The sequence below is a fragment of the Corvus kubaryi genome, unplaced genomic scaffold (genome assembly GCF_017639235.1).
Source record: "Corvus kubaryi isolate FWS band 111438036 unplaced genomic scaffold, C.kubaryi_AGA036_p1.0 136, whole genome shotgun sequence".
In the NCBI taxonomy this organism is placed as follows: domain Eukaryota; kingdom Metazoa; phylum Chordata; class Aves; order Passeriformes; family Corvidae; genus Corvus; species Corvus kubaryi.
Window position 1 is genome coordinate 4030068 of NW_024580670.1, and position 27053 is coordinate 4057120.

The 27053-nt window shown below is 43.6% G+C and overlaps 1 long non-coding RNA gene across 1 annotated transcript in view; it reads left to right on the top strand.

Moving 5' to 3' along the window:
• The window catches only part of LOC121657875, a 206965-nt gene that overhangs the window by 26408 nt on the left and 153504 nt on the right, over nt 1-27053 (top strand). The window contains exon 4 of the long non-coding RNA XR_006013741.1: nt 17373-17500. This is a non-coding gene — a long non-coding RNA (uncharacterized LOC121657875). The remainder of the gene's footprint in view (nt 1-17372; nt 17501-27053) is intronic.

Consider the following 27053-nt stretch of genomic DNA (forward strand, 5'->3'; position numbering starts at 1 on the left):
GGGGAGAAAAGCAAAGCCATGCTGCAGTAGCAGGAATACAAAAAAATGCATCTTTAAACTTTTCTTTTTCTCCTGATCTACTTTCCGTATGACTCATGAGCCGGGCTCTAAAATGGCCTCCAAACATGCATGCATAATTTTGCACATCCAAGTGTCTGCATATGCAGTGCTCCTAAATATCCCAAGGCAGGCTGGCTTTGCTGCTGGGGCGGAGCAGGGAAGGGGTAAAGGAGCTCATCCCCAGCAGGGCCCAAATTTGTGTTAGCATCACTTCCCTGATGGCCTTACCCAGCCTTCCATGTGCTCTGGTCAACCACCAGCATCTGTGCAACCTGCTCCTCTCCACAGGTTTATGCTGGGCTCGTTAGCTTGGAAAATGTGTCTATTTTTAGTGTTTTGGGGTGTTTTTTTTGTCTTTTGGGGTTTTTTGGTGTAACAGGAAGACAGGGGCATTCTGAGTATATTCCAAGAACTTGCTGCACGAGGGAGGTCTGAGGGAGAGCCAGGCTTTGGAAAAAGTCACACATGAAGCTTTAGAAATGAGGCTGTGAGCACCTTTGGGTCGATGGCGTTGCTTTTTTTGCTTTTTACCAATATGGCAGTGGGTCCTGCTACCTCTGCTCGTAGAATCCACAAATAAATAGGCTAAAAATTAAATCCCCTTGCCTTTTTTTTTTTTCTTTCAATGATTTCTGATGGAAACCCTTTTAAAGCAGTCATCTTGTTTGTGCTGCTCATTTTTGTAAAATAATTAAGAGCTCTTAAATGGCTCGTAGGTGTCAGAACAGGGTTTTCACCCTCAGGAGGGGATGTACAAACTGTTTTCAGCTGAGGTAATAGAAGCCAGTTAACAGCGAGTCAAGGGTGGCTCTTTCAACAGTTTATGATAATAAACCCCAATTTTAGGGGCTGCGTGCAGGTGACATCCCCTTTTCTGAAGGTGGCCTGTGTGTGCAGTGACACTCAGCACACATGTTTCGGGTGCTACTGTTGACTGGGGTAGGGTGAGCATACCTGACATAGCAGAAAGGTGTTGATTTGATTAAAATCTGCCTCTATTGTCTGGCAGAAGCCCTGAAGCCCCCTTTTACCCTTTCTGCTTGCAGAAAGAAGTGCAATTTTCATTCAGCAGAGATGTTTCCCTTTCATCCCTGAAGCTAATTTTTTTTTTCCTGCAGCAGTTTTGGTGAAATTATGTATCACTTGTGATAATTCATTTTAAAAATTCCTGAGCTGTGTGGCGTACTTTCATGAAAATTCATTTAGATAAAATTAGATATTATTGTTTAATGAGGTGGCATTTCAATTTAGACCTTGCATCATGCATATACCAAGAGTTTTTTATGGAATAGTTAGGTTCATTTGAGTAATAAAGGCTGAATCATGGGGGCTTTAATTCTTAATCGCTGTGAGGATTGTTATCTGTGGGATGTGAGCTGTCTTAGTGGTATTCAATCAAGTGTCCACTTAGCCGTGACCAGAAGTAATTGCTCCCAAGTGGGTTGCACAATGACCTGTTAATACTTGCTTTGACCCTCTGACCTTGTCTGCCCATTGTTTAGGATTTTATAGTGAGCGAGTCTGCATTTCTGTGGGGTCAAGTAGATATCTGAGGTCAAACATTTTCTGATTACTCCATAGTGTACACTGTAAGTCTGTGGAGTTGTTGCATAGCAATAGTCACTGTTCCAGAGCAGGACGCGCAGGGTTGGGAAATTGTCTTCCTGAATGCATGTAAACAGTTTAATATTTTACTGAAAGAAGTTCATCTTGTAAATTAGGTATGAATAATGCATTTGTAATTACTACTCATGTCTTTAAACACTTGCGTCTTAATTGGCTTGGGTATTTTTTTAATGTATTTGCGTTTTGTCTGGGAAGTTAATTGTAACTTGCGGAGATGGCAGGCGAGTTGCGTGGACTGGGAATGGCTTCGTCCTGCATCCCTTTGGCACCTGGGCTTGTGTCAGTGCTTCTGGGTGAGTTGAAGTGGGGATTGCTTCATCCCTGCCTCGGACTGCTGCCACAGACTGTTTTATGTGCCTCTCACAGCCTTCCAGAATTAGTTTGACCTACTTGTTGATGACTGCGACCCGTGGCCAGTTGGGATGTCCTGTATTAATTTATTGGCCCTATTTAAATGTTGCTGGAAGCATGGGCATATTGTGCAGTCATTTGCAGGGGGACTGGCCATGCTGTGTAGCTGAAATGTGGTATTTTCTTAGCAGTGTATCTGGCACAAACAAAGCCTTGGTATTGTTTGCAGCACTACTCCCTCTTCTCATGTCTTGTTTCCTGTGTTCAGTAGCCAAAACACTTCTGGACACCCTTCAGCCTTGTGGGTCAGCTTTGCTCTGAAATAACTTACATGCCCACCTCTCTGCATTGCATCCTTGTGAAAATATTTTGATTGTTGCTCCCTGAGCAGGGCTGGTGGGATGACACAAAGCAGTTGGATCAGGATACAGTTTGGGGACAAACACAGCTAGCGTTCCTCTGAGAGAGGCAGACTATAGGCAACTGAGTAAGCAAGTAGCGAGTGCTAGAGACAAAATTATATAGCATATGTGGGGGAGAAAAACAAAACAGTGACTCTGTTTCCACTGCCAGAATATTTCAAAACAAACAAACAAGAGCGTGCAGCAAAGCACGCCTTGCAGCAATGGGAACCTGTGGGTTTTCCTCACTACACCTGAGGCTGTGTGTGGATCTGCTCTTGCCAGAGCACTCTGGAGAGTTTGGACTGTCCCTGCTCCGATTCTCACTGAAGGTTGCTTCACTGGATGGAGCCATCTCTTGTCCTGGGGCCTGCAAAGATCCCTGGTAAGTGGGACTAGGAATGGGGAGCTTCAGCCTCCTTCCCTTGGAGCGAAAAGGGTGGTGGGGCTGCGGGGCACAGTGCTGGAAAGGCAGCAGTTCTTACCAGGTGCATGTCTTAGGGTTGATGGTTATGAAAAGAGTGTATCAGGACAAGAGCAGATGGCATCAGGTTGCGTTGGAGAAGTGTAGTTCAGATATTATGAAAAGTTTCTTCCCTGAAGGGATGGTCAGGCACTGAACAGTCTGCCTGGAGAGGTGGTGGAGTCACCATCCCTGGCAGTGTCCAGAAAATGAGTGGATGTTGTGCTTAGGGACATGGTTTAGTTGTGAACATGGCAAAGCTGGGTTAATGGTTGGACTCAGGGTCCCACATTGGAAGGAACTTGCTTTTGGGAGAAAGATGTTGTGCCCAATCCAGAATAAACAGAATATTTCTTAACTTTCAAAAGGAATGCGAGCAGATGCTGTGGAAATGAGAGATCCCATTTAACACAGATACTGCAAGCTTGATCTTGTTTCATTTTTTTGTTTTGTTTTGTTTTTTTTAAATGTGGGAAAACATCTGAGATGTTGCAGAGGGTTTTGGGGACGCCTGTGTTTCCCACACGCTTGGGTCTGTGCAGTGCCTTTGTAGGTGGTGTGTGGTTTGTGTCAATCGTCAGTCAGGTGCTAATGGTGATAGAGCTGTGTTCAGCCTCTGAACCCAATGCCGAGCACATTGATCTCTGCAAGCACATTTGTACAAGCTGGGGGAGCTGCAGGCTTGTAGCCACAGTTTTCAGCCATCTCTAGAGTTCCCTTCTGTAGCTCAGGCACAGGCAGAATTCCACTTCAGCCTCAGACATTGCTGTGATTAGCCCTTCCTTTGCCGTGATATCAATTTAGCTATTTCATCTTTTCCCCTGCAGACTAAGCAGCAGCACAGATTGGCTGTTGTAATTAATCTTGTGCAGGAAGCAAGAGCTGAATGTTCCAGCATCTCTGATTTTCATTTTGGTTGAAGAGGGCATTCCTCATACCTGCTACTCTTCCAGTTACAATCCTTTCAAGGAAAATATGATGCTTCTCATGGAAACGGGTCTGGGTTTGGAGATGAAGTTTTAGGGGATCAGTGTAGCATCCTCGTTGGATGCAGACTGGAGCAGCTGTTGATCCAAGTGAACAAAAGGATTAAAAAACCTTATGACAGTTTTTGGGGCATTTTGTGGTGCTTTGAGCTTTTCCTGTTATGACTGGTTGCATCTTGTTGCTTTTCTGAATCCACTGTCAAGACTGCATCACAAGAAAGCGAAACTCCTGTGTCAGCCCAGCCATGTCCCCACGTGGTAACAGTGCCATTTGCCTCCTCCCATTAGTCTGTATTTTGAAAAGGTTTTTTATTAATGCTATGTCCCTGTTAGCATGGTCTTAGGATGCCTTGCAGAGCCGCTCCTGCCAAGCACTGAGCAGCCCTAAGAGTTGTCAGAACTTTAAATGAGAAGCAAAGCAGCAGCACTCGGCACCTTCCAGGATAGAGCAATTTAGAAAAGAAAAAAAACAACCCCACACAACAAAAAACATGAGATGTAGTTATGCAAATTATGACCTTTAAATGCATTTTATATTTGGATTGAAGTTGCTAACGCATTCTTTCCAAGTTCTGTCTTTTCAGTGCAATTCTGCTTCAGGTGCTTCTCCTTTGTATTGGTGGAGCCGAGCGGTGCCGGTGCTGCGGAGGGAGTGCAGGACACGATGACTGGGAAAAGCAGCCACGGTGCTCTGGGATGGGTAGTGCTCAGTGAAAGAGGAGCCTAAATAGGTACATTTTAATTTCTCTGGAGGGTCTGAGCACGTTAACTAGATGGCAGATTCCTCATTAGCTAGATGGATTAAAATTGGTATCATGGCTGATGCCTATCCTGACTAATATGTGTAAGTAACAGCTCACTCTAGTAGAGCTATTGGATGTGGCTTGGGTGGAGGAGAGGAATTGGCTTCTGCGGAGGATATTTGCAAAAAGTCACATTTCCACCATATGTTAGCAGGAGTCTCTTTGGATGCAGGTTTTGGATGGAGTCCTCTGTTGCTGTAATCTGGTTTGTCCTTTTTCTACCACTAGTTCTGAATCATACCAACTACTTGGACTCTTTGCTGTGTTTCCTGAAGGACAGCGGGAACATTTCTGCTGGCTCAGCTGCCTTTCGCCTCTTACTTCATCTTGATGAAGAAGTAAGGTCTGGAGCACTGAAGAAGAAATTTTGTGTCAGTAAGGAGTGAGAAGGGCTAAAAAAAAAAAATCAGGAAATTCTGCCAAATTTAAAAAAAAAAAAGAAGGAAGGCACCATGAACCTCATCAATCCTGATTTAGGTCTGGCTTGTGACAAATCATTATTCAGGAAGGGAGATATCCCTTTAATTTTTAATAGCTTTGCCGTGAAGTTTTATTAGCCAATAATCTGGATCCTGAGTGGATAAAAGATAAGTGTAAAGGCCAAGTAATTCTTTCCCCTCCTGTGCAGCTGGGAGAGGGAGAGAGGGGTCATGGCGAGCCGGCTGCCTCCTGAAGCTCAGAGCAGCATCCTTCTATGTGCCACAGGCTCACCGAGTGCTTCCAAATGGATGTTTACAACATAAATATGTTCAGGATGTGGGTAGCGAGAGAAGTGTGGGAATAGACGCGAAGGTGCATGGGAGTGGGGATGCGAAGGGGGAGGTGTGAAGAGAGCCAGGAGAGTGTGATGCACATTTTGCAGATAACTTCTCTTCGGGTACCTCCTTCCAAAGCCTGGGTGTGGACTCGCTGCTCCTACCAGCGTGTCCTGGGGCTTTCTGTTCGCTGCAGAGAGGTTCTCTCCCCCGTCTCTGCTAACGTCACCGGCCCCTTCCTTCCAGAAGGGTTTATTTCCAGAGATCAGCAGCTGATAATGAGCACGGATTGGTCAAGTAGCTTAATTTGTAGTTTGGTGGTTGGTGGTTGGCGTTTCTCACCGTATTTCCCAGGCACTGAATGCAATAGACACTTCACTGGCACTTAATAAAGCAGTGCAGGGCACTCCTCGATAATACAATCCTTATGCCAGCCCAGCTGCTAAACCCAGGAGTCCCTCAGGCAGTAGTAGACAACTCCACTTGGCGTTGCTGCTTGTTTTACTCCTGTCTCAGATGACTAGGCAGCATTTCTGAGATTTTAAGGCAGTGTGTTATTGCAGTATCTGGGATGAAATTACCACTTACAGATGTAGAGGTGACAATCTGACTCCCTTTGGCTGTTGAGCTCTGGTGACCTGGGGAGGCTGGTTGTGTGGGGTACCTGCATTGCACTGTGACAACCACCAGAAATGAGCATCTGGCCCTCTCTTGTCATTTTTTTCCCCCTTCTTTTTTTGAACATCTGCTCGCCTGATTGTTTTCTGGTTTTGTTTTTTTTTGGTTCTTTTTTTTTTTTCTTTTCTGTGGCTCTTTTAATTTGTGGCGAATGTGTATTTAATGTAAGTAAGATGTTAGCTTCTGTCTAGTTTTTCAGCATTCCAGTAATTACTGGAGTACCTTTGAATGCTACAGCTGCTATTTCTAAGTTAGGGAATCACATTTTCCGAGCATTTATAACTGAATTCACATGGGTAAAACTTGGCATTCAGATTGCCGTCCCACATATCTTATTTTGTCTTGATCCTTTATGTTAGCATATCAGCTTTGTATTTTATTAAAATGGTAAAAATGGCTTCTTGCTGCTTTGGGTGGGCTTGTAATGGTGTTGTTTTATGAAATTATTTTAATTTTTCAAAAATTCCATTGTTTTGGGCTCTGAAATTACTTTTTTTTTCGGCCAGTGCTGTAGGCTGGTGTCTCTTTTTCTTTTTTCTTTTTTTTCCCCCTCCCTCTCTGTCCTCCTTAGCCCTTATTAGTGTGAATCATTTACTATTATTTTAATATTACTCGGGTTTTTTATATTGCGTCTCTAAGGAACTTCTCAGAGCATGGTTTGATCCTTTCTGCTGATGTCAGGCAATCTCTTTGTGCCAAAGGATGTTGGCTAAGGCCAGGCTTCCCCCTGTGCCCTCGGCTCTGTGAACTCAGTTTTTCCAAGTGCTGCTGGAGAGCCGTGCACTGAGTTCCTGTTGATTTTAGAAGATTTAAAAAACAACCACCACAGTTTTAAATTCAGCTTATCTATTCATCACAAATAGATGCATTCTGTCCATAGGGTTGGGATGCCCCTGGATTGGCTGCGCTGGCAGCAGTGCTTTGCTTTGCATTATTGGAATGCTGGGTGGATTTGAGGATGTCCCAGTGCTGTCGTCACAGCTCCAGCCCAGCGGCTGCTCTGCAGCATGAACTGGCTTGCTCTCTTTTTCTCTCCCTTTCTTCCTTTTCAAGCTGTGATGTCTGGTCCAGAGGAAATGTGATTTTTGCTTTTTTTTCTGCTCAGAAAGTGTTGGTTTTGTTGTTTCTTTTTTTTTTTTTTTTTCATTTTTGAAACAGTTTTCTGGTGCTTACAAGTTGAAATGCAACAAGGGGGAAAAAAAGCCCAAAGGAAGAGAGCTGAAATTTGACCTCCAAATATACTTGGTAGATGTGGTGGAAATTACAGAGCTTTTCTATGGAGGAAATAAGGTACAATGTGTGGTTTGTTTCTGTGGGCAGGTGTGCCAAATGTAGGGCAGATGAGTTAACAGTAAAACCTAAAGTGATTGATCTGGTAGAGCTAAGGACTTAAATAAATTATATTATTTAGTAACACAAATTTTGTGAAAAAGCCTCAGTCTTAGAATAAAAGTCTGAGAGTACAGCTGGACTTAATTACCTAGTAGTATTAATTTATGCCATTGATATCAGCAATAGTTTTATTCCCATTTTAATATTTGAGCTGCTTAACTCTTACTTGCGGTAAATGTCCCTTTAATAGGGCATGTAAAATGATGTTTCACGTGTAGTTATGCTTTGATTACATACATTCAGGAGAGAAACATATACAAACTTGGAGGATAGATGGTGGAGTTTGACTTGAACTCTGGTTTTATTTGCATATTACTGTAAGTTGGTATTTATAGGCCCTGCAGTACTTGGTGCTCCCTGCTTCTGCCATGGGAGGTAGATTCAGATGCATGAGCCTGGAGGAACACTCATTTCTTTCCCAGGATCAATGAGGAAAAGTTGTGCCCATGTATACAAAACTGTTTTTAAGTGCCTGTTCTGTATTAGAATGAATTAAGCTTTGAATGCAGAGCTGATATCACTCGCTATTTTAAACAAGCAGCATAATAAACACAAAAACTCAAATATTTTAGAGACAATACTTGGAGAGTTGAGACAATAATTTAAACATAAATTTTGCCTCATACAATCTTCACAGGGATTTAAAAAGCATCATGGCCACCCTGGGCACACTGGGAATAAAGATGAAACACATCAGGGAATGACTGTCCTGTGAGCTGTCTGCAGGATGCTCACGGGCAGAAAATGACCCAAAATGCCCTGTCCACGGCACCTGTGGGTGCGTGGTGGGGTGGGTTCCCCTGCCCCAGGACCTGCGGGGGGAGCATCCAGACAGGACGGTGGATTTTGGCTCATGGGCATTTTCAGAATTGCTGAAACTCGGGGAATTCATAACTTTGGAATTCAGCAGATTTGCACAACTCTGTGCATCTGTGTCTCCGCCAGCACGCTCCAGCTTCCTGCCTTCCTCACCCTGAGCATCCCAGGCTAAAAACCTTGTGATTAAAAGCCCCACTCGTGGGCCTGGGCTCTCGAGCATCTTATCAGCAGCCCTGGGAAGGTGAAGGCGGCCGCTGCCGGGAGCGTGCCGGGCGGGCATGGCAGTGCTGGGTGAGCCCAGGCCAGGCTGGGGCGGCTGCTCTGTGGTTTGTTGTGTCTGGTTTGGTTCCTACTTTTCAAGTTGCAGTTGCATTTGGTCATTCAAAGCTTATTTTCGTAGTCTGGCCAAGCCAGCAGGATCCCCGTGCGCTGCAGGGGAACATAAAACATCAGCCTTTAAGCTGGAGTGCTCAGTAGATAAGGATTTTAAGACTCTTGCATCATGCGCTGTGTCTTATGGGCTTACTTAGTATACTCCATTTGATTTAATTTAGATATTGAATAAGGAGAAACACTTTAAAAGCCAGAAAAAGTACTACACGTTTAGCGCCTCTTCTTTCCCCATTGCCTTAAAGACAGATGGCCAGGAGGGCCAGCTTAGGCTGTGATTACATTTATTTAATTGTAGGCAGTAACAGGGTGTTTCCAAACTGCTTAAAAATGATGTTGCGCCTTATCTGTGAAGTGTTTCAAAAAGCCAGCAAGAATTCCTTGGGCTTTTGTTTCCTTTCTTCATTTCCGTGACTAAATGTAAAGAGTAAGTGTTCAGCCTTTTCGAGGGCTAGGAAATGTGCAAAATTAGTGGCTTATTTCAGTGGTGTGCGTGGGGGAGGGCATTAAAGTCAGTGGGTGGCTCTGCCAGTGGTCTCCCCCTTCATTTCCCATCCCATAAATACAAATACAAACTGTAACCGAGTTGCTGTAAATGTTAGCTTCAGCACTGCTGGGTAGCCATTTATCCTGCTAAAAGGTCTGGTTTGCTGCGTGTTTGTGTTGGCAGGATTGGGGAAGGCTGGGGAGCAGGAGGTGCTGTTGGATGGCATTCCCAGGAAATGGGGTGACTCTCTGGATGGGGTTTGCTTGGCGTGGGGTAGCAGTGCTGCCTGAGGGGTCGGATGTGGTGGCCGTGCTGGGGTCCCCACCCTGCAGAAAGCTGTGACCAGGGGCTGCTGTCTGTGCACAATATAGATTAGCAGAATAGCAAACCTGCCACAGAACATTTTAGTGTAGCAGTGAGCGGGGAGCTGGCAGGAGAAGTGAAATATTTGCAAGTTGTAAAGGAAGCGGGTTCGGGAGTTCTGAGGTGGGATTGGGATTGTTTGCAAAGATCCCTCGGCTGGCCAAGATGCTTGTGCTGGATTTCATCACTGTAACAGGCTTGCGTGCCTTTCACTAAACACCACGAAAAGTGCCTTTGGATTATAACAGATTTGCATTTATTATTTTATATAGCATGTATTTATATAATATGTTCTTACATTCATTTTTATATATAGATAACTTTTGAGACTATTTGTTACTGCATTTGAGACTATTTGTTATTGCATTTGAGACTATTTGTTATTGCATTTGAGACTATTAGTTATTGCATGAATCTGCACCACCCTGCAGTAATCACGGCTGCACATTCTCTCTCAGTCAGTGAGAGCCTGGAGGATCTTCAGAGTGGGTGAAAATTATCCCAGACATAGGTTTAAAAAAAGAAAGGGGGGGAAAAAAAAAAAGGGCAAAAGAAAAGCAGGCCTCCCAAAAGCTGTGGTGGAACCCGGTATTAGCAAATGCTTCTAGGAAGTTTGACTGAGAGCCATATGGCAATGTGGGGAGTATTATCCATGGCTCCAAAAGTTGGTCTCTGAATCAGCCTATTGACTTCAACAGCACTTAATCATGTGTTTTAGTTCTTCTTTGAAAAGGCTTGCATTCCTGAATCATGTCCTCTGATTTTAACCACTAGACGGTACTTTGTTGTGTGGTAGCAGACAAGTTCAGTCATATTTCTGTGACTAAGTTTGCAAGTTGTGACTGCATCACTGGTGAAGTATGCTGATGAATATTCCCCTTCTTATCAGAATCCAAACGTTTGCTGCTGTTCCTGAATTTTAGGGTGAGACTCAGTCACTTCTGGGAAGGCGTTGGTGAGATGCTGTGGGATACTCTGGGTGTTCTGTGTTCATCTGTTGCATTGTGGATGCTGTGATGGAAACAAAGAGGCAAAACCAGTCATCTCAAATTACTGCCTTGAGTTCTGTTTTCAAAATCCCTGAGTGTCAGTGGTGATCAAGCCCATAAAATAAACCAAGAACCAGTCGTGTGGGTCCAAACTTGGATTGTATTTGGATGCTGAAGGGACTGCAGAGCCTCAGATGTGGCTCTGCTGTGTCGGGGGTGATTTGGACTCTGGTGGAAGAAAAGGTGGGTTTGTGTGACTTCTTGGGATGTACGAGTTTGTGTCCATAGCATCCACAAGTGCCCCCTGCCCTGGTGTTGCTGCACAGGTGGGGTTGCCAGGTACCACTCGTGGGCTGCAAGGAGCCGGGTCTGGGTGCTGGGAGGTCCCGTGGGCTCCATTCACAACTGCCACAGAGCAGAAATGCAGGGGAGCTTTGTTCCCCTTTCTGCTCCAGGAGTTCCTGGGGATTCCTGCTCTACTCTGTCCATGATTAAAAGGAAGCTCTGGGCAAACCCCTGTGCCACCACCTGGCTTGGCACACAGAGTGTAAAAATCCCTGTCCCAGCCCTCTCGTAGTGAGGTGGTGCACAGGCTTCGCTTTCATCCCTAAGATTCATTATATTTCAGCAGAATTTTTTGTCTCACCTTTCTGTGTTTTTACAGCTAAAGCAGTTTTTCCTTCCCAACTTTCAACATCTGGAATTCGGTTTCAGTTTATTGAAAAAAAAAAAAAAAATTCATAATCCGCAGTCTGGATGAAACACCAATGCCTTTGTATTTGTCCGCAATTTTTAGTTTCAATTCTGTATCCTTGGTAAATGCCAGAAGTCCCAAGTCATTGCGTGTTCAGTAGCTGCCATTCCTTAGGCTTAAACCCTTTTTTTTTTTTCTTTTTTTTTTTTTTTCCCCCTGTTAGACACTTTTCTAATTGGGGATAATACCAAAATGATTAATCAAATTAAGCATGAGAGCAAAGTGGCTGGTGCACAAAGCTGTGTATTGCTGCTGTGTTCAGCAGCAAGGTTCTCTCCCTGCAGCTGAAGTTCCTTACTGGGCCTCTTAGGCTCTGTTGGTTTGGTTTTTTTTTTTAATAAGGTGCTGTGTAGATCCCATTGACTTCAGTTGTTGATTGGGATGCCTGACAGCCGGGAAATTAAGCCCCTTCTTTGTGACCGAGTTGAAGGCCAGATTTTCAAGGATTTTCGAATGCTTAGCACCCATAATTGATAGATTTTTTTTTTTTGAAAAAGTTCACTTCTCGTTTGGACATATAAATAAGGGTGAGATATTATGATACTTGTAGCGACTGGTGCTGCTGGGATATAATGAAGTCTCTTTAGCACAACCTGACTAATGAGCTGGTTACTTTACTGTCCTGATAGGTTTTGTTCTTCTGCATTTCTGCCTTGTTTGTGGATGCTGAGCATTCCTGTATATTCTGCTCCTGCTGGAGAAACTTCCTTGCTTCAGCTGCATTTTTCTGTGTTCTCTAGTGATTGTGAGGGACAAGGAGGGGGCAGAATGAGTTGAGTAAATTAGACAACTGTTGGAAAAAAAGGGGGACATGCAAAATCAAGTGTTCTACTTGCGTAATCTGTTTAACACCAGCGAGCCACGGAGCCTTGTGGGACACGGGAATAAAAGGAACATCTGTGCAGGCCACATGGCATGCTCTGGAGGAGCCCTCCATCCCAGGCAGCTCTGCTCTATTTGCAAATAAAAGCTCCGACCAACATCAAAAAGTTGAGGTGGATCCCAGCTGAAAGGGGAGAACAAATGTTACCACTTGGTGCAGTGAGGTTCCCCTTGCAAGCAGACTTTGTGGTCTTTTTAGGGATGCTTTGGACATGTGTTTCTAATGCAGTTTATTTAAAGGGGAAAAAAAGAGGAAGAAAGGGGGAAAAGGGAAAAAGGTTATATATTTTGGAGAAAAAATGATCTGTATTGAAACATTTTAGCTGAGCATATCAAGCTGCAATCAAAATATATTGGGTAGAAATAAGAATAAGGATGCTAGGAGTTTTTTGGAGGGGGTATATTTTGTTTGATTGGTTGGTGGTTGGTTTCTTTGTTTGTTTGTTTCCTTTTTTTTTTCCCCACCTGGATGTAGACATCCTGGGATCCCAAGGTTTTCCTTCCTGATCTTACTCCCTTTATTTTGCTGCTGGTTCTGGTGGCTGGTAAACATCTCCATGGTTAGGCAGAGCCCTGGGGAGTTGCTCCGGCCTCACTCCCCCAGGACACTCACCAGAGGGGAGGATAAACAAGCCAGCAGTACATTTTATTTCCATTTAGAACCTGTTAGAGTGCAAGGACATATCTAGTTTGGAGTTTTGGATTTTCTAGACAGGCTGTATTGTTTTTAACAGAGTCGTGTATCAGCAAGCCGGGTAATCTGTACCAAGAAGGCACGTATTTTTTAATATGTAAAGAGGAAAGGATGGTGTTTCATCTTTATTCCAATGTACCCAGGGTGGCAATAAAGCTTTTTAAATCCCTGTGAAACAGATTGTATATGGCAAAATTAATGTCTCAACTCTCCAAGTATTTTCTCTAAAATATTTGAATTTTTGCGTTTATTATGCCACTTGTTTAAAATAGCGAGCGATATCAGCCGTGCATTCAAAGCTTAATTGGTGGAACACAGATTTATTCTAATTTAAAACAGTCACTTAAAAACAGTTTTGTATATATGTATACATGGGCACAACTTTTCGTACAGTTGTCTGTTTTGGAGCAGTCTCTTAGGCACTGATGTACAAGTTGAACCTGTTTTCTTTTGAGCAACATGGCTTTGAGAAATCATTAGTTAAAACAGGGTTCTGTAGTTCCAGTGCAGTCAGTAAACAGCCTGACATGAGTCGTGCGTGAGATGACTGAAGTTCTGCCTTTGATCAGGCCTGGATTGTGCCAGGTGCAGTCCCGAGCTGTGTGTCGATGCATGTGTGTATGTATTCATGTGCTGGTGAAAGCTGCTTTAATGAAAATTTGGCCAGGTGGCAAAATAACGTGTCCATCAGGGATTGCCACAGCAGGATGATGATGGAAGAGCAGCAAAAGGAGCTGCAGCCATGTGCTCATCCATGTCACCCTCCCCAGGCACGGCATGGGTATCTGGAGGTGCTTTGGATGGTTCTCCTCCTTTTTCAGTCACATTTGTCATTCCTCTTTATTTCCTCAGCCCCTTTCTGATTTGTCCCGCTCCTTGCCATCATTTTGTAAGGACTTCTCATCTGCCACCTGTTTTCTCCTTTAAACTGTTCTCATGCCCCCTGTGGTAGCAGTGGGATGTTTTGCAGCTTTGGGAGTTGGTGCAGGTAACCTGGCCAGATCTGTGTAGCAGTCCCTGACTCGCTCCGGTGGAGCATGGGAATTTCAGAATACTTTTTGTTTTGCAGCCACTTGCTTTTTCTCCCACTGCACCTCTTCTCATTCCCCTGTGCACACAGGGATGCATCTGCTGCCTGTCAGGTGTGTCCTGCCCATTGCAGAGCCCCCTTGTACCCAGGCAGCCCTTGGTGTGGGTAGCACTTCCAACCTGTGCCACACAGGCACTGCTGGATGTGGTGCTGTTCCTTTAAAACGTAAACTCTTGACAGCTCTTCAGTGCATCAGGGACTGCAGCCAGTTTTGCAGTTTGATGTAGGAAATGATGCTCTGGGTTCCTTCAAAAGCCCCAGGAGCAGGTGGACCCCAGGGTGGAGATGCACAGAGAGGGAAAGGTGAGGGACCTCATGCTGATGAAATGAAGTCCATAGTGGTCTGCCAGATCGTCTGAGCTGTGTGCCTCTGCCTTTGAGATTTAAATAGTGAAATATTAAAACTTGTCTTTCAAATCTGTTCAATATTACGAAGATTAATTTTTGTTGGGGGCAGATTAATAGGTTTCCTATTCTGATTAATACAGTGATAATAAAAACGTTGTGATTGCTGGAATTAATGAAGCCCAGATTCCTGTTTCAAGGTTTGATTGACTTTGTACTTCAGTTATGCTAAAGCTGCTGCATCTCATTGCCCCTTATTGAGCTGTAGCCTTCGAAGAATCCATATGGGATCAGGGCAGCGCAGAAGGTCTGTGTTAGAGGGGTGCATTGGAGGCCCTGTCAAAAAATCTTCTGGGGAAGAAGGTTTGCCAAACATTGATCAAGGGTTTTGCTCATGTTGCAGCAGTGGTAGAGTTTCTGTGTCTTTAACCCAGCATGCTATTTTTATGAAAGTTGTAGAAGAGGAGTGGCCAACTCAAATGTGTGGGCACATCATTAAAAGCTTCAATTTGTCAATGCCAGATCGAACTCGAGTGTGTGGGTAGATCATTAAAGGCTTGAGTTTATCAGAACTGATCTATAATCTGTTCCTCTCCCTCCTCCACCCTTCCCCTCAGCAGTACGGGTTGTTTCTCCAGGTTCTCCAGCACTGAGGTCCATGGAGGTGCCTGAGCTGCCTCTGTGCCCCTGGGCTGTGCTGGGCTCCCTCCTGGCAGGCAGCTGCTGTGCTGGGCTCAGCCTGGAGCTGCTGCTGCGCCCAGAGCCAGCTGGCTCTGGGACACAGCTGATCCAGTGGGTTTGGAGGTCACCAGTGGGGCAAGCCCCAGAGTTAATGCCGTGAGAACTCGTGTCTTTGGGAGCTCTCTGCTCCCATTAATCCAAGGGATTCAAAAGATGCAGGTGGGGCTGGGTGCAGAAAGTACATGGTGATCATGTAGGCTTTGTTCCCTTGGGAACTCTGGCTGAAGAAATGTTTTGTGGAGTATTATGGTGACGTCAGTTTTTGATGGCATAGGAAGCATCCATTTTTCCAGGTGCACTGTCAGAGTTCAGGCCAAGCTGGATGGAATATCTTTACCTCCTCCCAGTACTCCTTTTCATTCCTTGGGTAGAAGCTCTCTCAGCTTCCAAATCTGCTTGTTGGCACAATGGTGCCAAGATATTCCTTATGTTGAGGAAGGATGTGAGGAGTGATCTGCAGGTGAGGACAGTGCTTTGTACACTCTCGCCCTCATCCTTTGCAGACCATATATATTATTTAGACAATAATTTTGCTTCAAAAGTCTCTAACTTTTTTTGAGCAATCATTAGCTAAAATGAGCCTCGATCCTCATCTTCTAAAGAGGGCTAATGATACTTTCCTGCTCTACAGATGCATCATGGATAAAGATTAGCAGTTGAATACTGTGGTGCAGCAGGTCAGCTGGAGAAATCTTGTCCCAACATATGCAGATGCAGCTTTCTGCTCAGCTACAAACCCATCTGCATATCTGTCATCAAGCACAGCAATAAAGCAAGGCTCGGATGTGTGTTTCTGACACCGCTCCATTGCTTCTCTCAAGTGCTCTGCCCCTCATGAATAAAATACAACCGATGCAGGATGCAGGTCATTTTTGGTTTGCAGGTATTTCAGAGTGTCTGAGAAAGAAGTCAGTTTTAGCATAAATGCTGTTTAAAAACCCCTTTTGAATCTATTTTTATTGTGTAGCACAGTTTTGTAATAGGGTCACATAATCCCTATATTTAGATTTCTGAACTCTTGTGATCTTTGAGCCGTTGTGCATTCAGCAAAGAACAGGAGAAAGCCCCAGGGCCAGAGAAGTACCTGGATTTTGTCTTACAAAATTTCGTGCAGTTGTTGCTGAGACAGAAGCTTCCAGATGTTCCTCAGGAAGGCTGCAGTGGAGTGCCAAAATAATTAACTCCATGAGATTAATTCGGGGATGGCAGTACTTGCCCCTGTCAGGGCGCTGGTGGATGTGGGAAGGCTGGGAACAGCCACTGCCTTGGGGATGCTGTTAAGGGTGAGGATTGGGGAATGAAGGGCTCAGAAGCACCACCACAGGTGATTTTTGCTTTCGTACTTCTAGTTTTTCAAGATCTTTTTTTCCATTGCAAAGTTTGTTTTGTTCCCTGGGGTTTATGCTGCAGGTCCCTGTCATGCAGAGGTCCAGGGAGCAGAGGCACTTCCAGGTGTTGGTGCATCCATTGTGCCCTTCCCCAGTCTGGGCAGGCACCAGAGCTGCTGTTTAAATCCCATTTGGTTTCATGGGTGTGATGCAGAACAGCCCTAGGAACACCTCTGGTTGTATTTCTGAGTATGAGTTGCTACTCAGTGCAGATATTTTATCAGTGAAGATATTATACATCTTATTTTAAAATACCCTTATTAGTAAAATGGATGTTTCATTTGTACAGGGAGCATCTTCCTCTGAGCTAAGCTTAAGCTCAATCTGTGTTACTGATAGCTGGGGAAAAAAACCATACTAATTGGTATTTCTTAACTGATGTTTGCAAATTTTGCCTTTCCACCCTAAACATCAAATAGTTTTTATATGTGTTTTTCCTTATGTCAGAGGAAAGATTAATTCTAACAAGAGATTCTACATTTTATTAAGGTTTTATGCAGTGAGTGAAGACAGAGAGTAAATAGTTCAGAAATTCAGAGAGTGTTATATTTTGATAATGCAAAGTAGGTTAAAGTATCTGGATTTTGTGCTCAATACAGTGTTTTCAGGCAGAATGTGGATTTGGATGGTGACACATTTTGGTATTTAGAAGGAACATAAGCTCTCCTGTCGGAGGAGCACGTTGCAAATGTGAAATAAGCATTTGTCTCTAAAAACCTTTCTTAATATTGTAAGTTTTGGTTTTATTTAAAGCCAAATAGAGTCTGCTGTGTGATAGTTTGATACATAGACATGCTTCCGTAATGCTCTCCCCAGCTCCAGCATTTATAACTACCTTTTGCTTTCAAGGGAAAATGATAGGCTTTGATATGATCCAAACTGAGTGAAGTTTTAAAACATGTTTTTGTCTTTCAGTCTCCTGAGAACATTTTTTCTGAGTGACTCCGGCTTCCAGACACATTTGCCATGAGAAGGGTTCCAATCCTTTCCTGTATTTGCCCTGAGTCATGAATGGATATGTGTGATGCCTACAAGTAAAACTGGTGAGTTGTCAAGCCTGAGTTTGCAATAACTCTCACTTATTCTTTCTTGCAAATTCTCTTTCCCTCATTCTTTTCTCCCCTTTTCAGTGTGGTGGTGGGGAGTTGTATTGTCTGTGTTTAAAAGCAAGTCACCACTATTCTGAAAAAAACCCAAAGTAACCTTCATTGTAATGAAATAGCAGAAATACCAAATATTATCAATACAGAAAAAATACTCCTTTCCTTTTTTTCCTTCATCCCCTCAAATCCTATGAACTTTGAGGTCTTTGGTGGTGAAACTGGAGTTCAGTCACGCAGGCAAAGCTCCTGCCCAAAACTGAAGCCTTGCAGGTAGACAGGATCTAAACAGAGCTTGTGTGGGCAATTTGTGTCATGATTAAATATGAATATGGAGAGGTCTCCTCGCCATCATGTGTCACATGCTGGACTCTCAAAGGAGCCATTGCCAACAGATAATTAGCTCCAGCGTTTGCTGCACTTGCATCCCAGTGACAAAATGGTGTCAGTGGTGCACAGGAGAGCTGTCCCGCGGCGTGCGCGTCACCTTGGCGCTGCTGCCCAGCCTGGGGGACACGGGGACAAAGCCTTGAACAGCCTGTTCTGATCAAGCTCGAGAGGCTGGTAGAGTGAGACCCCTCCTCTGTTAAGGGCCATTTGCCTTTCCTGGTGGGGTTACCCACTGAGAAGCCCCTGGTCCCTTGCAAGGGGCGGTTGTGCCTTTTCCAGCTGTCCCCATCCCCTGGGAACCTGGCATGGGGAGCTTTCCATGTCCACTCCTCTTACCTGCCTGCTCCTGACTGCCTCTCTTAATGACTGGGGTGAGAGGAGGGGCAATATTAGTTTGGGAAAACAAGAATCATCTCATTCTGCAGCAAAACTGGAAAGTCTGTGTAAGAAATCTTTCAAACACAGGAAATCTGCATTATTAAATTGTGTATGAATTGGGAGCACAAATTGTTTTTTACAATAAATTCAGGTTTCTATTATATATCTAATATCCCTCTGCATGTTGGAAAGTGCATTTCAATTCAAAGATTATAAAACCCAAGAAATGCGCGTATCAGTGAATTGTGATTTTATTTGATTTTATTTTTTTTTAAGTTTCCTTTTTTCTTTTTTTTTTTTTTTCCAGAGGTAGCATAATTACCATGTCATTTAGCAAAGATTATAATAGCTGTTCAGTTTTTACCGACTGGTATAGTAAACAGTTGAATAAACCCATATGGCAGCTCAAAGTGTGCATAGAGGAGAGAGATTCTTACAATTTCCTTCATGTCTGAATTACCAACCTCACTGATACGACCGAGATCCCCAAACGGGGACCAATTCCAGACTTCTCCAGTCATGCAAAAATTTCTCACTGCTCTGTTGCATATGAATCAATTTGTTTTAATCACGGTGGTTAGGTAATTAATTATTTCTTTGTGCCTATGAAGTATGCATGGGAAATGTGGGGTTGTGTGCAAGGTACATGCCTCGATTTAAAGCACTCTGTGCATTTGCTTAATGCCTCTTTAGTAAATGTAAATAATGCCTGGGGTCGGAATCTTAATATCCATGTATTGTTAAAGATCGAGGCCCTTCTAAGTCTGGCATGGGCGAGGTGTGGCATTGCTGGCTACTGTGACAGCCCTGTGGTGCTGCTTGTAATGGCACTTTGTGTCTGGTCTCAGTGTGGCAAACAGAAGGACCAGAATGCTTCAAAGCATCCTCTTGAAATACCAGGTTGAATTATGGAGGTGTGGAGCTGTGGCCACCAGCATCTGGAGTAAAGACAAAGTGTTTGAGTAATGTGCCCTCTGGATACCTTCACTATTAAAAAATAAAAGCAGTGAGAAGAAGGATTGTTAACTCTCTCCAAATGCTGGCTTGAACAAAGAAAAAGACTCGTGCTGTTCCTCCTAAAATTCACTTACTTCCAGTTATCTTAAAATTTTCATGTCACATAATAGCTTTAAAATACCTTCTGAATGCATTAGACTCTCTAGGTGCTTAGGAAATATTGCAGAATAATAATACGAAATGACCAAGCATTGAGCATTCCCACTGGAAAGGAGCAGTTGGCCCAAACTGGTGCTTGTGTTCATCTTAACCCTGATGTACGACCAGCCCTCCACCATAATTCTATCAAGAGATGGTAAGTTGCCTAGCAATGTGCTGACTGCAGAGGGTACGTGTCGAGCTAATTCAGTTTTTGTTCTCGTTTTCCTTGAGAGTTCAGCTTAAAGGAGTGATCCTTTCTCTGGCTGCAGCAAGAGCCACTTCTCAGCGGTCTCTCTTGTTCCCCACTCGAGTGTCCCTGGTGATGTCAGGAATTCATTCACTGCTGTACGTGTCTTAAAAGTTTCCAGCTTATTGAGTAACCAAATGTGGTTTCTGCTGATTGTGTTGACTGAATGTGTAGGGCCTTTCGAAGAGGCAAGGGTTTAATTTAAAGCGGAGCATTTAGTTGTATACCATTTTATGGCAGGCAAAGGTCATCTGGGGTAAACAGCCAAAACAGTGAATTGCCCCATTGCAGCACCTTGGAAAAAGAGGCAGAAGGATAGAGTAAAAGGTTTTAACAAATTGCTCGTAGTTATAAATTTTTAAAGTTGAGGAGCTGGTGCTGTGTACATTTTTAAATTGGAGATAACCATGCTTGTAGGATAAATTGAGTTAAGAACGGAACAAATAAAAATAATGGGGTGGTACTAAAAGCCTGGTGGTGCTGCTGGCAGGGTGAACACCGAGCAGACGGCACGTTAGGGACCTGCTGTGTCCCTGCCCTTCCCACCCGCATTTGTGGGGACCTTTCCTTGTAACAGTGCCCTCTCCTCCCTCAGTCCTGGTTACAAAAAGGGCTGGATTTGCCCCATGATGCTTCCTTTGATAACCAGGGAGCAGGAGCCAGAGGGGTCTGTCTGTGGAGCAGAAGTGGGTTCCCCAGTGGGTTGTGCTAACCCAGCTGTGTGTCAGTGGGGTGGGGGGAGCTCCAGGAGCCCAACCTGGCATCCCCTGGCAGAGCTGCTTGGAGGGAGAGGTGGCAGCAGCCTGGAGATGTCACTTGTGTCCTTGCAGGATCTCCCTTGTTCCTCATGGCATCAGTGGCTACAGAAAGACTTTGTTTTTCTGAAACTTTTCTGTCCATGGAACTTTCTCTGTGGCAGGGGGAGGAGAGAAGAAGTAATTTTAACAATTTAATAAAGTACATAATGTAAGTTTTATAAGCTGGTGTGAATGCTCCTAAGTATTTTGGTCTTTTTTCATAACACAATGAACCTAATATTGGTAAAAATACAGATCTTAGCTGCCACCATAAAGAGAGGCTAGATTTAATAAACAGTTATGAATGTTGGCAGCTGCCTATCAGATTGTATAACATCGGCTATAGCACATGAAGACAGTGTCAACTTACATTTTATCTCAGAAGTATTTTCAAAGCATTTATTTTGCTTTCTCTTGAGTCCTTAACCTAATTCAAGTTATATAATTGGCGGAATATTTTTCCACACCGCTAATTGGCTGGGTGCCAGCGTGGAAACCATTGTATGACTTGATGATGATCAGGAATTAACATGACATTTGCGTGGTGGTAATGGAATACATTAGTAATGTAATTCATGACTGTAAGAAAGAGACCATCATCTCCCACCTCTGATCAGCAGGAGGGGCTGGGAGGATGATGAAATGCTCCCAGCAGGCACCTCACAGCAGTGGCTGGCCAATCTCGATGTCAAATTTAGTTTTAAATTCTTCAGACAAAGCTGTAATGCTTACCAATTAATTACTACAAATGTCAATTAAAAATCTACCAAATAATGCAGTAAGATTAAATTTCAATTAAAAAAATTACAGTTAACAAGGAAGATACAACATTATTTTAATGAATTCTGCTGAAGGTGACAGTTTATCTAGATATATTTATACCGTGTAGGTGGATCTAAATTCATTGGATGATGTTAACCATGTTACTCAGTGTACATATTAGTTTTGAAAATTATTTCGACTTCGGCTATGTCCTGGAGGAGCTGGGGCATCAGGGGGCATTTCTCATCACCAGGAGAAGGGGGAATTTCACGCCTTCTCAGTAAAAAAATCTTCTCACACCTAAACTGAAGGCTTTAGTGTAGAATTCTGTCTTAACCAAATTTGTGGTATTTTTCACTGCTTTATATTTAGAAAAACAAATAGAGAATTTTTGTTGTGGTACTAGACAAACCCTGACTTTTCTATGTCTTTAATGATTTTTTGGGATGGTTTTGGAAGTAATCTGTTTTATCATACAAATAATACCTATTATTCCAATAAATCACATAACAGGAAAAGATTTTGCTGTGTGAAGGTGGTGAACTTTAAGTCCTGAGCAGAGCTTTTATCTGCAAGGCTTCACCCTGGCTTGAGAGAGGTTGTGAATGCATGATTAAAATTGCCACGTTGATACTTGAGATGCTTTAAGGGATATTTTGAACCAGGAGTGGCACAGCAGAGATGTCATGGGGTGTGTGAAGTTGTGAGTTTGCAGGTGTGTACCACAAACTCCTGTAAAGCACCTGTACCTCTTTGCATGCAGAGTGCTAACAGTGAAGAGTGGGGTCTGTAGCTGGAGTTTTGTGTGGCAGCAGCTGTGTTTTTATTGCTCATTAGCCTGTTGGAGATGGAGGTGCTGATGCTTTGGGAAGGCATTTGGGAATGTAGTCACTGGCATGGCACAGGGGCAGAGCTGGGCTGTGCAAGTGGCTATCTTGGTATTAAAGCATTTATGAGATCTGAAAAATACTTTATCAGCTTCCTTGAACTTTTTTCTGAGAGCTTTTACTATGTTTTCACACCATTACATCTAGGTAAGAGGGAAGAGATAACTGAAGAAGCAGATTTTATGTGTCAAGCCAGCATGGAAAGAAGTCCCTCTCAGGGACCGGAGGCTCCTTTTCCTTGGCACTGCTTTGTCTGGAGCTATCAAATTTCAGCAGGTTTTAACTTAAAATAAAATATAAAAAAATACCGAGTGCATGCAGAAAATCAGAGAAGGCAAACAACTGCTCATGGCAGGCTAAAGTAGTGAAATTCTCTTTAGTAGACAGGTCCCTTGGATGCTGCTCAGGCTTTGCCCAGTGGTGGGTGAATGCAGCAGGCATGATGTGTCACCCTGCTGTAATTCAGATACCTCTGGGTATTGGTAACAGCTTTACAGGATCATTCCTGCTTTATGCTATTATCTGATAAAACTATCACCAGCAGGAGATGGGAGACAGCCTTTTTTTTTTCCTATAAGGGCCTCAGAAATGGATGATGTAGGAGTGTGAGAGTAGTGGAAATATTTTCTCACCAGTCCTCACAGACAGAAAGGTGATGGAGAGGAAGTCAGAGCAAGGCAGAATCATTTCCTCACCAGCAGCCAGAAAGCTTTAAACAAGGAGGCAGAAAGGGAAGAGTGGGAGCACGTAGCATCTTTCTGCCAGGAGATAATGGTGTGAGGAGCTCATGGGTTTGGGGCACCCACTGGTCAGACAATTAGGTGGCAGCTGGAGCTCCTGCTCTTAAAAACCCATCTTTCCAGAGGCTTTCCTCTCTGCCCAGGACGAGTCATTTTCCAATTTAAGTCCCAGGAGGAAGCTCTTGCTCTGGCTGTTGATTGAGAAGAGGTGTATGTGGTACATCAGGAAGCAAGCACCTTCTGTATCCCAGGTTCTGCTGCTCCCATGTGGAGCTTGTTCCCACCCCAAACACTCATGGTGTCTGGGCTCCACATTGGGGTGTCCCACATATGAACCCTGTGCCCAGCCTGAGCTCTTGGGGTGATGTCCGGTCTCCTCCTGATTTCCTACAGGTAAAGGTTTCTGCCTTTGGTAGGGAAATGCTTCTCTCTTTCTGTAAGAGTTGGCCAAACACCTTGAAGGAAGACTGTCTTTGACTTTGGAGGAAATATTTATATCTCTTTGGGTTTTTCCTTTTTTTTCCATAGTGTAGGGCTATGTCAGCTGTATTACACTGAGGGAACACTGAGCTGGGGGAGGAAACTTAAATAAGCTGCCCTCATATTGCCAGTTTATTCCCAGCTTTCATCCACTGATTTACATGCCATCTGAAATAAAAATACCCAGACTTCAGTAGTTTGTTTACCTTTGCTGATATCACTGTGGGGCGACCCGGGGAGATGTAAAAACTGTTCTTGCTCTGACATTTGCATGAGCCGTGAGGTTGGGTGAGAGGAGACAGACGCTGCAGAGTGAAAAGGCAACAGGGTTTATTAAGTCTTCATCTTACCCTGGTTTATAATATTTAGACAAAAGCAAGTATCTCCAGGGAGGCCTTATGAAATGAGAGACCAGAGGAGGCTCTATGAGCTGATAGCAGATTCTGTCCTCGTCAGGTGGGCTTGGGTGGTGGGATGCTGAGGAGGGGGCTGTGAGGGTCAGGCACACAGGGGGGTCCTGGATTGCTGCTTGGGTAGTATTTAAAGTACTTGTGTAGGACAAAGTCTTTATACTGTCATCGTGACAGTGCTCCAGGGGAGAACAGCCTGAAATGCTCTTTGTCTTCATTAATACTTCTTCCCAGCAGAGCCTTAAGAGATCGTTCTCACGTTCAGATATACAAGGAAACCGAATATAGAGTTGTTTGTCATGAAAATCCCATTTATATACAGCGGCTGTAAAATCCCAGATGCTGAGCGTACAGGGAGGCTGCTCTGTCATCAGCCAGTCGAGGGGAGAGTTGACTATAAAACCGAGCTGTAATTCCCTCTTGACAGGGGTGTGGTGGTTGTGTCTTCAAACAACTTCAAGAGCCTGCCCTGCCAAGCCTTTATGGATTTTGTTCTCACAAGCCAGTAATAGATAAGTCTGAGCAAGGAGATAGATACAGATATAGATATATATATGAAAGGAAGACCTTTGCTCTAGGAAAATATCCATCATTGCTTTTTAAAGTCTGGTTCAGGATTTCAGTGCAGAGCATCTGAAGTGTTTGGGGTCCTTCTGTTGCAAAGGAGGTGCCGTGGGCCTGAGGCTGCTCTCGACATCTCCCAAGCATTCAATATCCCCTTGATTCCAGGGCAGCAGGATGTGACCCTCACAGAAAGACAGATGGCATTGGGGAGCTTGATGCTTATTGTTTTCAGCAGAGCTCTACTGGAACCAACAAAGTTGCCGCCACCACTGCTCGGAGCAAAAGTGGCTACAGCTGAACACGAGACACAAAATTATCAATTAAAAAAGACATCGCCAAGCCCATTATTTTACTGTTGAAAAAACATCTTCCTTCCCAGTCTTGTTTTATCCCCACATGGAGTGAATCTTTGGGATATTAATGATCCACTGTCATGTTTGTTTAACATATTTTTTTGACAATGCCTTTTTAGGGTCGAAGCCTGAAGTTTTTCTGCATGTGTTTCGGCTAGGGAAAACTCCCAGTGTCTCAATGGGGCCTCTTCTGAAACAAATGAAGACTAATTTTTCTCAGCTTAATTGGGAATTTCATCTGAATAAACAGAGAAAGGCCCAGGCTTTGTTTATATAAAAAATAATGAAACGCTGTTCTGCTGAGCAGCTGAATTGCTGCTGGCGGGCTGGTTCTCACCCATGAATTTGGTGGCCAGAGCCCTCCACAGTGGCTCAGTTCTCACATGGACCACCACCACCCCTTATGAGCCTTCCTGCCTCATACCTCGTTCACTGCAGGCGCTTGGGCACGGCTTGGGAGCTAAAGACAGTGTCATTTTTTGAGATTTGGCCTTAACCTGAAATTTCCATGTTTTTGTGGGTTTAAGTCAAACCTTAATACTACTTCAGCATAATGTTTTTGTGGTTTAATGTTCTTACAGTTTTTTACAGTGTTTCTTTTAAATTCTGTCACTGAAGTGTATGAGAGTTGACAAGTGTAAATATGTAGTTAGACAATTTCAAAAGTGTATTATTTACTGATCGACCATAATGGCTCCAAAGGAACCATTATACTCAATCATATCATGTCACTCTGTGGCACTTACTATGATGGTAATATGGATATGCATATTATTTTTTTGAAAGCATGAGAAGCATTATTGTGCATGTGTAAAAGCTGTTTTTAATTGTCAGTAGGGCTCTGAGCTTTTTTTAATACCAAGAATTTAAACCACCTATGGCTACCAGCCTGCAAATCGTGGAAGCAAAAATCCATGTCTTCAGGAGGATGGAAAAAGCCACGCTTCCTATTTACAGCAGTGCAACTGTGCCTCTCCTTGATATGGCTCTTTTATAGCTTTATTAGATCCGAGGGCAACCTAGAACCCTAACCTGAGAGCTTGGCAGGTAAAAGCTTTCCATTTTATCTCTGCAGCCTTCATCTGCTCCTGTAAGCTTTTTCCCTGACTTCCTAATTGTGTTTGCAACATTAGTAAATGGCCCGTCCAAAAATACCACGCGGTGCAAGTCGTGTTAATTCAGGGACCTTTTTTCTTTAAGGTGTCACAGAAAATGTCTTTTTGTAGCACTGGGGCAGAGAAAGAAGGAGAGAAGGCAGAATGAGAGCAGAATGTGAACACTGAACCATGTAAAATAAAAGAAAGAGACAAGCAGAGAGCTGGGAGGGCTAAATATGCTCCAGCCTTTCTGAAGAGCTGGTTTCAGGAGAGAGGGAGAGAGAGAGAGGCAAGAGAGCATAAGCAGGAGCTTGCTTGTTAGAAAATGTCTTTTGTGGAGAAGATGGGAGGAGAGTTTGAGTTTTACTGACTATAGGTGAGGAGCTAAGGTGCGAATTTGGCATGGCATACGGCAAATTGATCGTGGAGCAATAATTAGAGAGAGGAGGAGGAATCAGAAGTGTTTCTTAACTTAGAAACAAGGATGTGACTGGCTGCTGGCTGTTGCTACTTGGAAGCAGGTAAAAAAGAAAGGAATCGGTTGGGCAAAGTCCTCACCACAGAAGACACAATGAAGGTGAAATCCAGCTCGTGGCTGTTGAAGAGAGATGCGGGAAGAGAAAACTCAGTGTTGTCCAAGAGCTCTCCACTGTCCAGCTGGGCAGCGATCCCTCTGCAGGAGCTGTTCTGGGGCTGAGTCTTCCCTGGGTGTGTCAGTGGGAAAACCTGCCACCGGAAATGCATTTTGCTGTTAATATGGAAGATTACCCATAAGATACTAGAATGAGCCAAATTTGAATAGTTCAGGAGAGGAAGGACACATATGGGTCTTGAACTGGTAACAGCCAGATTTCCTTGGAAGAATTTTTAAATGAATGAAACGAACAAGTTTTTTGTGGTTGGGGTTTTTTTTGGGTGTTGTTTTTTGGGGATTTTTTGTTTGTTTGGGTTTTTGTTGTTGTTGGGTTTTTTGCTAATTCTGCAGTAATTCTAACTTGTCTCTCTTTCTGAAGTTGTATTAAAACTGGTTGTTCTCTTTTGAAATACTGAACAAGAAACATAAAAACAAATAAATGTACTCTTACTATTTCTGTCCTTGACCTACATAAACAGCTGTATAGTCATGCTCAGTCTTGTATTTGTGAAAAGTCTGGGGCAAGTTGAATGTAATTTTTGAGATGGTTCCTGGTTAGAAAAGTTACTTGTTGAAGTCTCATCACCTAAAATACGAAA